An 11,714-nucleotide genomic window follows, 5' to 3' on the forward strand; every position below is an offset into this window, starting at 1 on the left:
TAGTGTGAATTTAAATTGCAAACCATAGAAAATCACAGTAAACAGAGAAAGTGCTTGGGGTCTGAGGGACTTAGGTTCCCAGCATGAAACAGGAGTCTTCCTCTTTGTAAGCTGGGGTTTTTGTTATCCTATAGAATTTAGAAGCAGACAGATGTAGGTTTGAAAGCTCTAGCATTCACAGGGCATCTTTCTGTTATAAGCATTGGTGTTTTTTGCTTTAGGTCTAGGAATAGTGTCTACGTGTGTAGGTTACTCCAAGTGCTAGTCAAAAATACTTACTGCCCTTCCATGTGGTCGCAACTCTGAGTTTGCATGGCACAATAGGTGATGTTAGAGCTGTAATGCACAGAGCTTGTTTTTTTTTTAATCCTCATCTGAGGATATGTTTTATTGAGAGAGGAATGTGTTGTGGGGGAGGGAAAAGATCGATGTGAGAGAGAGACATCGGTCGATTGCCTCCTGTATGTGCCCTGACTGGGGAGCGAACCCACAACCTAGGTATGTCTCCTGACCAGGAATCAAACCCGTGACCTTTTGGTGTACAGGAGAGTGCACCAAACAACTGAGCCACCCAGTCAGGGCTGCAATGCTTGTTCTTAATGAACTTGTAATCAATTTGGGAAAGTACGACCAATAATGTGAAAATGCAAAGCAGAGTAAAAGATTACATACAACTATGTGACAGTTGTCCAGATAGAGGAAGTACCCGTGGATAGGGGTGCTTGGAGTTTGGCTGGGACTTAGCCAGGGAGAGTGCACTGAGGAAGACTTTTTGGGTTGGAGGATGATTGGTTAAATGGGGTATGGGAAGTCAAACTTGCTGCAGGGGAGGGCAGGTGGTAGAGGTCTGGCATTCTGTTTTAAGAAATTTGCACTTCAGTGGGGAGCCAGTGAAATCGATTAGACAATCCACGGGATGACTGGGGGACTAGAAGATGGACTATGAGCCTGTGGTACACGCCTGTGAGGCCAGTTTAGACCAGGGATCTGGGAAAGAAACAGAAGGGATTGAAGCAATGTGGAAGTAAAAGGGTTTGGTCAGGAAACAAAACTGATTGGGGTATCACAACCGGAGAGACAGAAAAGAGACTCAGAGTCTTCAGCGCTGGGAGTGTAGGGGAGGAGAGACAGGGCTGGGGAAGTGGAGGTCAGGAAGGACCTGAGGATGCAGGACATGTAGGAGTTAGGGAGAAGCTGCCGTCAGAGGACTGGCACACTTGTAGATTCTCAAGAGGAGACCCAAGGTCAGTGGGAGCTGTCCTGCTTGCTGCCCAGGAGAGCCACTTCCTTTCTCTTCCTAACCTGCAGCCCAGGGGCTTCTGGAACCTGTGGTTCCTGAACAACTGGGAAGGGTAGGTGGGAAAGGCAGTCTGACAAGATGCTGGGAGCAGAGGGCCTTGGGAAAACAAGGGTGAAGGAAGGAATGGAAAAGATCTAACCCGGCTATTTGTTTTCCTTTATCTCCACTTTATAGCAAAATGGCCTTGAAATTTACCAAAGTGCTCTCTCCCTGAGGCGTGCCGTTCCTGAGGTCTGTGGACCTGGGTGGCTTGTAGGGCACAGATGACTGTGATCTCCTTTCCAGGAATTATTCTTTTCTTCTTCCTTGGGATTTTCTTATTAAGCAGTGCATCTTTTCAGAGCAGTGGTTCTAGATTTGTCCTTGTCCCAGCATCTTTTTTCACTGGAAAAAGTGCAGGTTGAAGGAGACACCCTGTGAATATAATCTGATTCCTGGATTGGGATTGTTGATCTTCTCCAGCTTTCCCAAGGATTAAGAGTACAAATATCTCCATGGGCATTTCAGAGGATGAATATGAGCATGTGGTGTTTGGGTCATTGTATGCACGGAGGGTTGCCCTGTGCTGTGCCCTGGCCAGCTGCTGGGGGACATCAAGTATATTTCTTTTTTTGTTTAGCTGTGACTTCTCGAATGTGCCATTTTGAATAAACTCCGAACTGAATAAAGAATGTAAACAAATACATTGGAGGAGTTTTCACTATATAAGTTCAATTGCATTTTAAAATTTTGCTCATGGAGTTTGCTTTCTTACTTCTGTTTAACATTGCATCATCTTCATATTTTGAAACTCTCAGTTCTAGGGCAGGGAATATAAAACAGAAAACTGTACTGGAATAAGAATTAAATTAAAAAAAAAGAAACTCTCAGTTCTGAAAATAATAATGAGGAGGTGTAAAGTCTTGGGAAGAACATTGACTTTAAAAGTCAGAAAAGTATTTGAATCCCAGCTCTACTATTTATTAGTGTGGGGGCCTTAGGCAACATGCTTAACCTCTCTGAGTGTCAGATTCTTCATCAGTAAAACTACCCACCCCAAAGGGTGCTGAGATCAAGTGGGGTAATAAATACCATGTGCCTGGTATCATGTTCAGCCTGTGGTTGATACACATATGCTAATGCTACTCTAGGTTTAATTCGTGATCTCTGGCAATGTAAGCCTTAATTGTCATTTCACATGTAAGTGCAATGTAAACTTTTATTTTTAAGGAACAGGTTAAATGGTGTGAAATACAGCCTTAGTTATAAAACACTAAATCTGATTTGTGCTTATATTACCCCCCTTTACCCCTCGTTGCTGGGTGTGTTGAGCATAATGATACGGGTAATTCAAAATGCGGAATCACAGAATCCTGCTACCTTTCTTTCCCTGTGAACGACTCACATTCTCTCATATCTATCTAATCATGTTTTGCTTTTAGAACTACCAAAACTACTTGGCATTTCATCTATGACAGAATGGTGATTCAAAACCATGCTGTGTAGCAGGGACGCTGCCACAGCAGGTGGAGATGCTGATGCCCTTTGCTGAAGAATGATATTCAGATTGGCTGGTTAACTTCTTTATCCTGAGGTTTCCAGTTTTTAAAAATAGGAGTTATGATTAAAATGTATCATGTGTTCTGAAAAGATATTTTCTAAATTATCTAGCACACTGAAGTAGGTTTAAAGATAAATTTAACTTTATATGGAAGAGTCAACACAGGAAAACAGATGAGAAAGATCAGAGTTCATTGGTCTGTAACATTAATTGTGGTGCGTGGACATATTTAATGGAAGCTCTAACAGGGGTGTCCAACACGCGGCCCACAGGCCACAGGCAGCCCAGGATGGCTATGAATGCGGCCCAACACACAATTGTAAGTTTACTTTAAAACATTATGAGATTTTTCTTGTGATTATGTGTTGCAGTGTATTTAATATATGGCCCAAGACAACTCTTCTTCTTCCAGTGTGGCCCGAGATGCCAAAATGTTGGACACCCCTGCATGCAGACTGTTCCAATTACTTATAAAATTATAGGGAAAAAAAGTCTAGCTTATATATTTTTTTCTATAGTTGATCAGGACAGTGTTTCATGAACTTTGTACTCTCAGATCCCTTTATACTCTTAAAATTTTTTGAGGATTCCAAAGATCCATTGTTTATCAGCATTATATGTGTTGATATTTACTGCCTTAGAATCTTAAACTGAGGACAATTAATTTATTCATTAATCATTTAAAAATAATAAACCATTGTGTCAACATAACATTTTAAAATGAAGAGTAACTTTTCTAAAACAAAAAATAATGACATTGCTTTACATTTTCTCAGATTCTACCACCTACTTCTGCATACCGTCTGCATGCAAGTCATGAGCCTTTGGAAAAGTATGCTTATGTTCAGAGAGAATGAGAGTGAAAGGAGGAGCACATCTCAGGGTCACTGTAGAAACAGTTCTGAGCTCACAGACCCAGTGACCCCCAGCCCCGCTCTGAGAATCCCGATTATAAAGTGAGGAGTACAGGCTTTGGAGTAGAAGCACTAACAACTGATTGCTGACCCCATGGCCTGGGGCAGATTACTTCACCTCACAGCCTAGATTGCACTATCCCTAAAAGGAGGATTGATGTGCCTTTTTGGCTGGAGGCAAAGTGAGACTAGTAAGAACATCTTTCAGTCCTTAACATGGTAGACATATTATCATTTGCACATACTCAGAATTGCTTGTTGCAAAGTTTAAAAAATAATCTCAAGCACTTATTTTAGTGTTAACTATTGTCAGAGTTCTTTGACTTCATTTTCATTTCCTTGGTTTCAGGGGATAGCTATCAAATATCATGATTCCTTGTATGCTGCTCATTGGAGGCCATGCAGAGATCTTGCTGGGGGGAAAGAGGTGGTACAGCAAGCCTCTCCCAGGAATAGCGCACTGTAGAGATAAGCACTGTGTGCTTTGGGAACAGCTCCTAACCCAGGCTTCCAGTGGGCGAGGCTGAGGGATGGGAGGTTGTTCTGGGTTAAGTGATATTTTGGCTGATGTGAAGGATAGGTCCACATTGTAAGCACCATGGGTAAAGGGAGAGGTAAAAGAATCTAAGGTTTAGCAAATGTCTCTCAATGATATTGAATGTAGGGGCTAGAGTGTGGGAGAGAGAAGGCTGCATGGTTGGACCGCTGTGGGACCTTGTTGGTCATGGGGAGAAGCTTAGACCAGGTCCTATGTCCATGGCAGGTTTTTGGCAGGAACATGCTTTGCAGCACCTCGGGAGCGGTTGAGAGCAGAAACTGGAGTATTTATCAGTGCACTGTGGACAGAGGTGAGAACAACCTAGAAGTAGAGCATGGGCGTCCTTCTGTTCATTTGAAGAGTTTATCTAAGAAAGACTGGATTGTCCTGCAAGTTACAGGCAACTCCTAGAGTTTCTGAATAATTTACACTGCGCAAGTCTGCACAAATATCTCACTTCATGAATTACACTCTCAGATGAGCAGGTCTTAAAGAATTTTTAGGATCTTCAACATTGTGTTCTCAGATGGTGTATATTGTGGATACACTTGTGTGCTTTTCACCAGTTTCGTCCTGAAATCAGGTTGCTGTGAGGGAGAACAGAAGCATAAAATTTTATTTAAAGGACCACTGAAATTGATATAATAATTTCTCTCTGTCTCAGTCTCCCCCCGGGAGATTTATTTTAAAAAGGCCCGGAAGAATCAGTGGTGCAGCTTGTCCAATTCTTTGTCTTTCCATGATGTCTTATAAGTATCTTTAAAAACGAGTCTTTCTGGGAAAACCGTTTTTGTAGTAAATCTCAAGAAGTTACTGAAATTCTCTCAATTCACCAGTAAATACAGAATTCTAAATATGAGCAGATTAATTGGCAACTACTTAGTAAATTTTATGGAGGAATGTTCATGTATTGCAAGCCTCTGTTATGCAAATTGTGATCAGAAGTAGAGAAAAAGGCCTTTTTAGCAGAGTAAGATGTATTTTTATGAATACCACTTTAAAAAAATATATACTTTATTGATTATGCCATTACAGTTGTTCTAATTCCCCCCTTCATTCCCTTCCACCCTGCACACCCCCTCCCCCACCATTCCCCCCCCCCCCTTTAGTTTATGTCCAGGTGTCTCAGGTTCTTTAGATTCTATATTCTCCCTCCTATTCTTGCCCTCCCCCCTATCTATTTTCTACCTACTGTCTATGCTACTTATTTTCTGTACCTTCTCTCCCCTTCTCCTCCTCCCACTGCCCTGTTACTAACCCTCCATGTGATCTTCATTTCTATGGTTCTGCTCCTGATCTAGCTGTCCTCTTAGTAATACCACTTTTGATATAGTTATGTTTTCACACCCCTAAAGGTGTCTGGTGGAAATGAGGGAGACAGAATATCTTTAAAGAACCCCCAGCTCTGACCTACGTGCAATCCAGGTGCTGTTCAGAGAACAACCACCCGTACTGAGACAGACTGTGCCTCCAGCGCTCACAGAGGGAAGTGGGAGAGATCTCCACTTTTTCCACGTGTTGGTGGCTGCCTGGTTATTTGCTCATGACAACTTTGGTTAAAGCATGCCACTCAGTTTTGCTCTCAACTTTACTGGCCAATGGGTGCACTCAGCACCCTCTTGTTTTTCATGAAGACTGTTAGGGTATTCTTCTGACCACTTCTGTTTGTATACACTACAGCCTAATGAGCACGTCCCTGCATTTGCCTTCAACATAGCTGGTTTGTGCCAGAGGTCAGAGTTGCACGGGGTTAAATGAGAAATACCATGTATAGAGTTAAAGCAAAGGAGAAAAATTCTACTCCATTGGTTCTTTTACCCCGTGGTCTAAAAACATGAGCTGAGCCACATACTAAATGGTAGCCTTGACCGTTAGCGTCTTTTAATTTGTAAAAATGTTGTTTTTTGTGATTAACAAAAATTTTGTGGGTAACAAGTTTTTTTTTTTTTTAGTTTACTTTCAAAGATACTTTTCAATACTTCATTTTAATCTTATGCCTTGGTTACCTTTGCTAAACTATACTAAAGAAATATTTATCGAGTACCCATTATGTGCCAGGCATTAGATTAAGGACGAAGATTGGTGGTGTGGTGAAGGCAGCGTGGAGGTAAAAGCCTTCACTGAGATGGATAGGGAGTTTTGTTGTTTCAGTATAATTTTTCCGGCTGTCATTTCTTTCTGTCCTTACTGTATTCTGGACTAGTGTTGTACAATTGGAATGTAGCAGAAGTCATAAATGTAAACCATGTGTATTATTTTAAGTTTCCTAGTAGTGACATTAAAAAAGGAAACTGGTGAAACTAATTTTAATAACATTAAGTTAACCTAATATATCGGATAGTATTTCAACACTTAATCAGTATAAAAAATTGCTAATGGCATATTTGGTATAAGTCTTGGAAATCTAGTATGTGTTTTACATGCAGAACCCATCCATTGTGTTGCTGAGTGTACGTAAACTTATGCAGATAAATAAATTTGAAATTGTTCAGTCTGATTATGACAGTCAACCTCTAAGACAGCTGTTAGTACCCTCATTATAAGGTTGGGAAAGCAGTAGCAATTTTTTATCTATCAACAATATATATAGTGTTGGGGGGGTGTTGTATAGTTATCAGTACATGAAAAGAGATATTAGTAAATTGAAATTTCATTTGTTTGGATTTTAAAGAGTGCTGTCTGAATGTGTTCTATTGTCTTCTAGAAAGAAAATAGCCAGCTTTTTTGAAAGGTGGATTCCAGCCATTTTCAAGATTTTGGTTTCTAGTCATTTTTGGATACTTTTAGTACTTAGTAGTTATTTTTCCCTCCTAACTCAGAATCTCTTTGTCTCTCTGTCCCTAGTTCTTGTTTCTTTATACAATTTGTTCTCCAAGGATAAGGGAAAACGCCTTTATTTTTACTATTATGTATGCACACCCTTACCCCCTCTTTTCCTTTCAGCTTTTTCTGTCTGCTGCTGCTGCTGCTTCATTTTATTGATCACTCAGAAAGGCAGTCTCTGGCACTAAAGAGCAGTAGTTGGCTGGGGAAGGAGAATTGGGAAGTTGGTCAATCAGGGGGACAAGTTAGGGGAAAAGCATTGCTAGACCTAAATAGGAGAATTTACCTTGATCTTGACATCTAAATATTATTCTCTATTCTTGGTAGCTATAGCTGTCAATCTGTAGATAATCTCCAAGTAACCGCAAAGAGAAGGCCCTTATTCTTCCTTTGTTACTGAATACAGTTCTTTTATCAGCAAAGGATGTCAATTGCAAACTTGTGCTTTTGCTTTGCCAAACCTTAGTAGGTGATGGTGCATCATTCTGAGTTAAGGGTTCATTTTTTAAAATATAGGAGAACCTCCTAGGGTCAGGCGCTGGAGTTGGTGCTGGTAGAAAATTTAAAGGAACTTGACAAAATGCCAGGGAATTGGTGTTATTTTAAGAAGTTAAAAGTCAACATAGGTACCAACCACTCATCATCCTCTTGCCTTTTTCCTGGTTTAGGTTAGATAAGAGTGATGGCCAGGTAAGTCTAAAAGGTGTTTTCTTATGTCTAATATTAATGATTGGATCAAAGTTATTACCCAGGCAGATATTTGAAGGAAACATACCATTTTGGGGAGATACTTGTTTATGAGCATAATGATTCTGATCTACTTTATACTGTATGTAGCCTATTCTTCTCTACTGCCTTCTGTTTTAACAGAAATAATTCTGTATGACAGATTTCAGCAGAACTCTCGGACTACGCTAACTGTGTGATAATGAAAACAATTGTTTGAAGCTATATGCAAGAAGTGTTGATCTTAAGAGTTTTTGGTTTGTTTGCTTTGGCCATAGGCATAAAGAGTTAGGATACTGAGGAAGTACAAGTAGTAATGTTGGAAACATTAAGCGTTTTTTGAATGACATTCTAACTTGTGCCTTTCCTATTTGTTCATGGGCTGGCTGGAGCAGGTTTGCAGCCTTAGCATAAGAATTCCACCCTTTGGTGGGCTGTGAGATCCCTGCCTCTTGCTTAGTTTAGGGATTTAGAGCATTTACAGGGTGGATGTTCCTGGTAGTGAATAGGCAAGGACATTTAGATTGTCCATTTTCTGAAACATTCTTTGGAAGTTATATTTCTCTCTCTCTCTCTTTCAAAAAATTTTGTTTATTTATTTATTTTTAAACAGAGGGGAAGGGAGGGAGAAAGGGCTCTAGAGGAACATCAGTGTGTGGTTGCCTCTTGTGTCCCCCCTACTGGGGACCTGGCTCACAGCCCAGGCATGTGCCGTGATTGGGGATCAAACCAGCAACCCTTTGGTTTGCAGGCTGGTGCTCAATCCATTGAGCCACACCAGCCAGGGCAAAAGTTATAATCTGTAAGTAACATGGACCTAGGGCCATAACCAAGGAGGATGTGTCTGTGTTGCTTTAAACTGGCCCATTGCTAAGCTAACTCCATTTTTGGCCACTCATGTTGCAGAGACATTTTTAGAAAGGTACGCTGTGCAGGTGGCATACATGGAGGTGGGCCTTGGATTTAAAGGAGACAAGTGAGAATTATGTAGGGGAAAATTTTGGCGATTTAATAAGGACTTAATTTTATTTTTTATCAGCTAGTCTTTCCTCTTTCTTCTTTGTATGTTTTGTCTTTCCTCTTTAATGATGTTTACCCAGACAATGGGGAATGTTAGTGGAGCTCACTCATACTCCACACCGTGATGCCACAGCAGTGTGGTGTCAACTCAACTTCAGATTCAACCAGGTGTCCTTCTTACTTCGAAATAATGGTAGAAGACTTAGCTTAAGGAAGGAAATGTTTCAGAGTCTGATTTTGGAAAAGGTCTGTCCTTAGAACCAAGTTTAAAGCTCACAGCTTTAGTTTTTGCAAGAAAGTTAAAAACCAATATATACATACTGGTCTGTAAGTTAGAGTATTATTGGTGAAGGGGAGGGGGGGAAAAAGCCCAGTAAGAGTCCACTCATTCATAAAGCAAAAATGAGCCAAATTGTCAGATCAATTTTATTAAGTTTTTCTCACTGAGGACTTGAATGAAAATCCTTTCAAGGCCATGCCATGTCAGATGCTAGAATCATAATTCATATTAAATATAAATTATAAAACTAAATTAATGGAAAGAGTTGAGTGTCAGCTTATTTGTATAATTTGGTGTTTCCCTTGTCATTTAAATTTTTTTTTAAAGATTTTATTTACTTTTAGAGAGAGTGGAAGGGAGGGTGAAAGAGGAGTGAAACCACAATGTGCAAGAGATACACTGATCGCGCTTGGTTCCCTTCTCGTGCCCCAACTAGGAATCTGGCCTGCAATCCAGGCATGTGACCTTACTGGGAATCAAACTGGCAGCCTTTAGGTTTGCAGGCTGGCACTCAACCCACTAAGCCACACCAGCCAGGAAGGACTCCTTTGTCATTTTTTAAGTGACTTCTACCCCACTGGGCCACACATGAGGAGGTCGGCTAGGGTGCTTCTCGTCAATGGGGGAGACAGTGCTGAGTGGTGAGACCAGGGTCTTTGTAGGCTGAAGAACTGCATTTGAACTTGTCTTCCAAATTTTTGCTAAGTCAAAATAAAACTATTGGATACTCACTTGATTTCCCTGAGCCTTAGTTTCTTGAGGAAAATAATTGTGCCAATTGCATAGATTATTGGAATTAAATGAGAATGGCTGTAAAGTTTTTATCACAATGCGTGGCATGCAGGTAAGTCCTCAATAAGTGTTAAATATGTTAAAAGTTCTGTCGTGGTTGTTGAAATGAGATCTTGAAATTTTTTCTACCCAGTTTTCTACTCTTCCACCTTAAAGTAGAAAAACTTTCCCTAATGTTTGTAAAACAGAGTATTAGATATCAATGTCTTAAAAATCAATTTATCAGATTCTCCATAAGGCAAAAAAATTTTGTAAGATTTTTTATGGGGGAGACAAACATTTGTTATACTACTATAATTTTTGAAATCGAATCTCTAGGAAATGGGAGACTATATATAAAATATCAACCTCTTTCTCGGTGTCTAATTTCTTCCTTGTTTTGACCAAGGTGAACTATCACTTAGTTTTTAGAAACTTCAAGCAGCAGAGGTTAAGTTGGTGTCCTGTTTTGTATTGTAAGGGAAGTTTGTAAGTACTCCCTTCAGCCTGAAAGGTTAACTCACTTAACTGTATGTATACCTGTGTGTACCAGGTTGGGCAAAAACAGGCTTACATTTATGAGTCTGTGAAGCACAGAGTTTATTCTTGTGTTATTATTTATTAATCATTGTATTGTTTTCCATATGAACAATTGTAAAACAGCTTTGCCCAATCCTGTGTAATAAGTTTGTTCAATACAAGTTTGAGCTTACAAATGTTTACTACAAATTCAGTGATTGGCTTCACCCTTGTTTTTAACAGTGTCTTGAGTACTTCCACGGTGTGCTGTCCCACATTGTCAGGTGGTTTTATCAGTGTGTTCAGTTAGTGGATCCTCTAGAGTCGCAGTGGCAGCAGCTTTGAACTCCATTGGTTTGTTGGCTTACAGTCTTTTTGTTTTCTTAAAATCCGAATCTATTTCTAAAAAGTGGCTTTATACACTTTAAAGTGACACAAGATGAAAGAGGATTGTTGTCATTTGATTTAGTAGTTAAAAATTTAAAAAATTGTCAAATAAGCTGATTCACACTTTTGAGCATGTGAGGTTTACAATTTTGGAGACAATTTTTATGCAACTCATAACACTGATGCCATTTTTTAAATTTCGTTATTTAGAGCTATTGAACTTTAGTGTTAGGAGACTCCTGTTAGAATGAGCTTCGAGCACACAGTTTTGTTTTTCCAGAAAGATCAGTTACATCTTTGGTCCAGTTAGACTATAAGGAAAGCCCTTTTGTGTGTTATCTTCATAAATGTTATACACTGCAGTTTTTAAATTTTTTTTCAATAAACTAAGATTTACCTCTCTGCTTTAAGACAACAATGGATTAAATGGAGGAGAGGTATAAAGAGAAAATTCAATTTAAGAGAAAAAAACATGCGGTACTTTTCACATTCCTTGACAAAGCCTCCTGTAGTGACAGACGCCACTCCTGCCCCACCGTCACCCCGATGCCATGAGAGGGACCCGAGCCTGAGTGACACCACGCCCTGCCGTCTGGCTGAAGGAGGGCTGCAGAGGGGAAGCTGTCCAGTGATGTGAGTGATCCCAAAACGCACAAGCCTTACGCACTGGAGTTTCACAGTTCTCCTTCTGATCTGTGTAACTCAAGTCAGCAAATGTTAAGTAGGTTATAAAGCCACAAGTCAGTATATCTCAACTTCATCATCCACGCTTCCCATCAGCTCTTTACTCATCCGGACCAGGGGGCTCCGTCTTCCCCGACTTGTCTGTATCCCCGTTGGCCGTTTCTCTCCAGTGCTGTTTGTCCTTGTGCCCCTTCTCTCGCCACCGCACCCCC

At 40.3% G+C, this 11,714-nt stretch overlaps 1 protein-coding gene across 4 annotated transcripts in view; it reads left to right on the forward strand.

The window, feature by feature from the left end:
- The window catches only part of CHD7 (chromodomain helicase DNA binding protein 7), a 197,524-nt gene that overhangs the window by 67,707 nt on the left and 118,103 nt on the right, over positions 1–11,714 (forward strand). The window lies entirely within an intron of this gene.

This window comes from Sturnira hondurensis, unplaced genomic scaffold (genome assembly GCF_014824575.4).
Source record: "Sturnira hondurensis isolate 20B ecotype Veracruz unplaced genomic scaffold, ASM1482457v3 Scaffold0010128, whole genome shotgun sequence".
NCBI classification, from domain to species: domain Eukaryota; kingdom Metazoa; phylum Chordata; class Mammalia; order Chiroptera; family Phyllostomidae; genus Sturnira; species Sturnira hondurensis.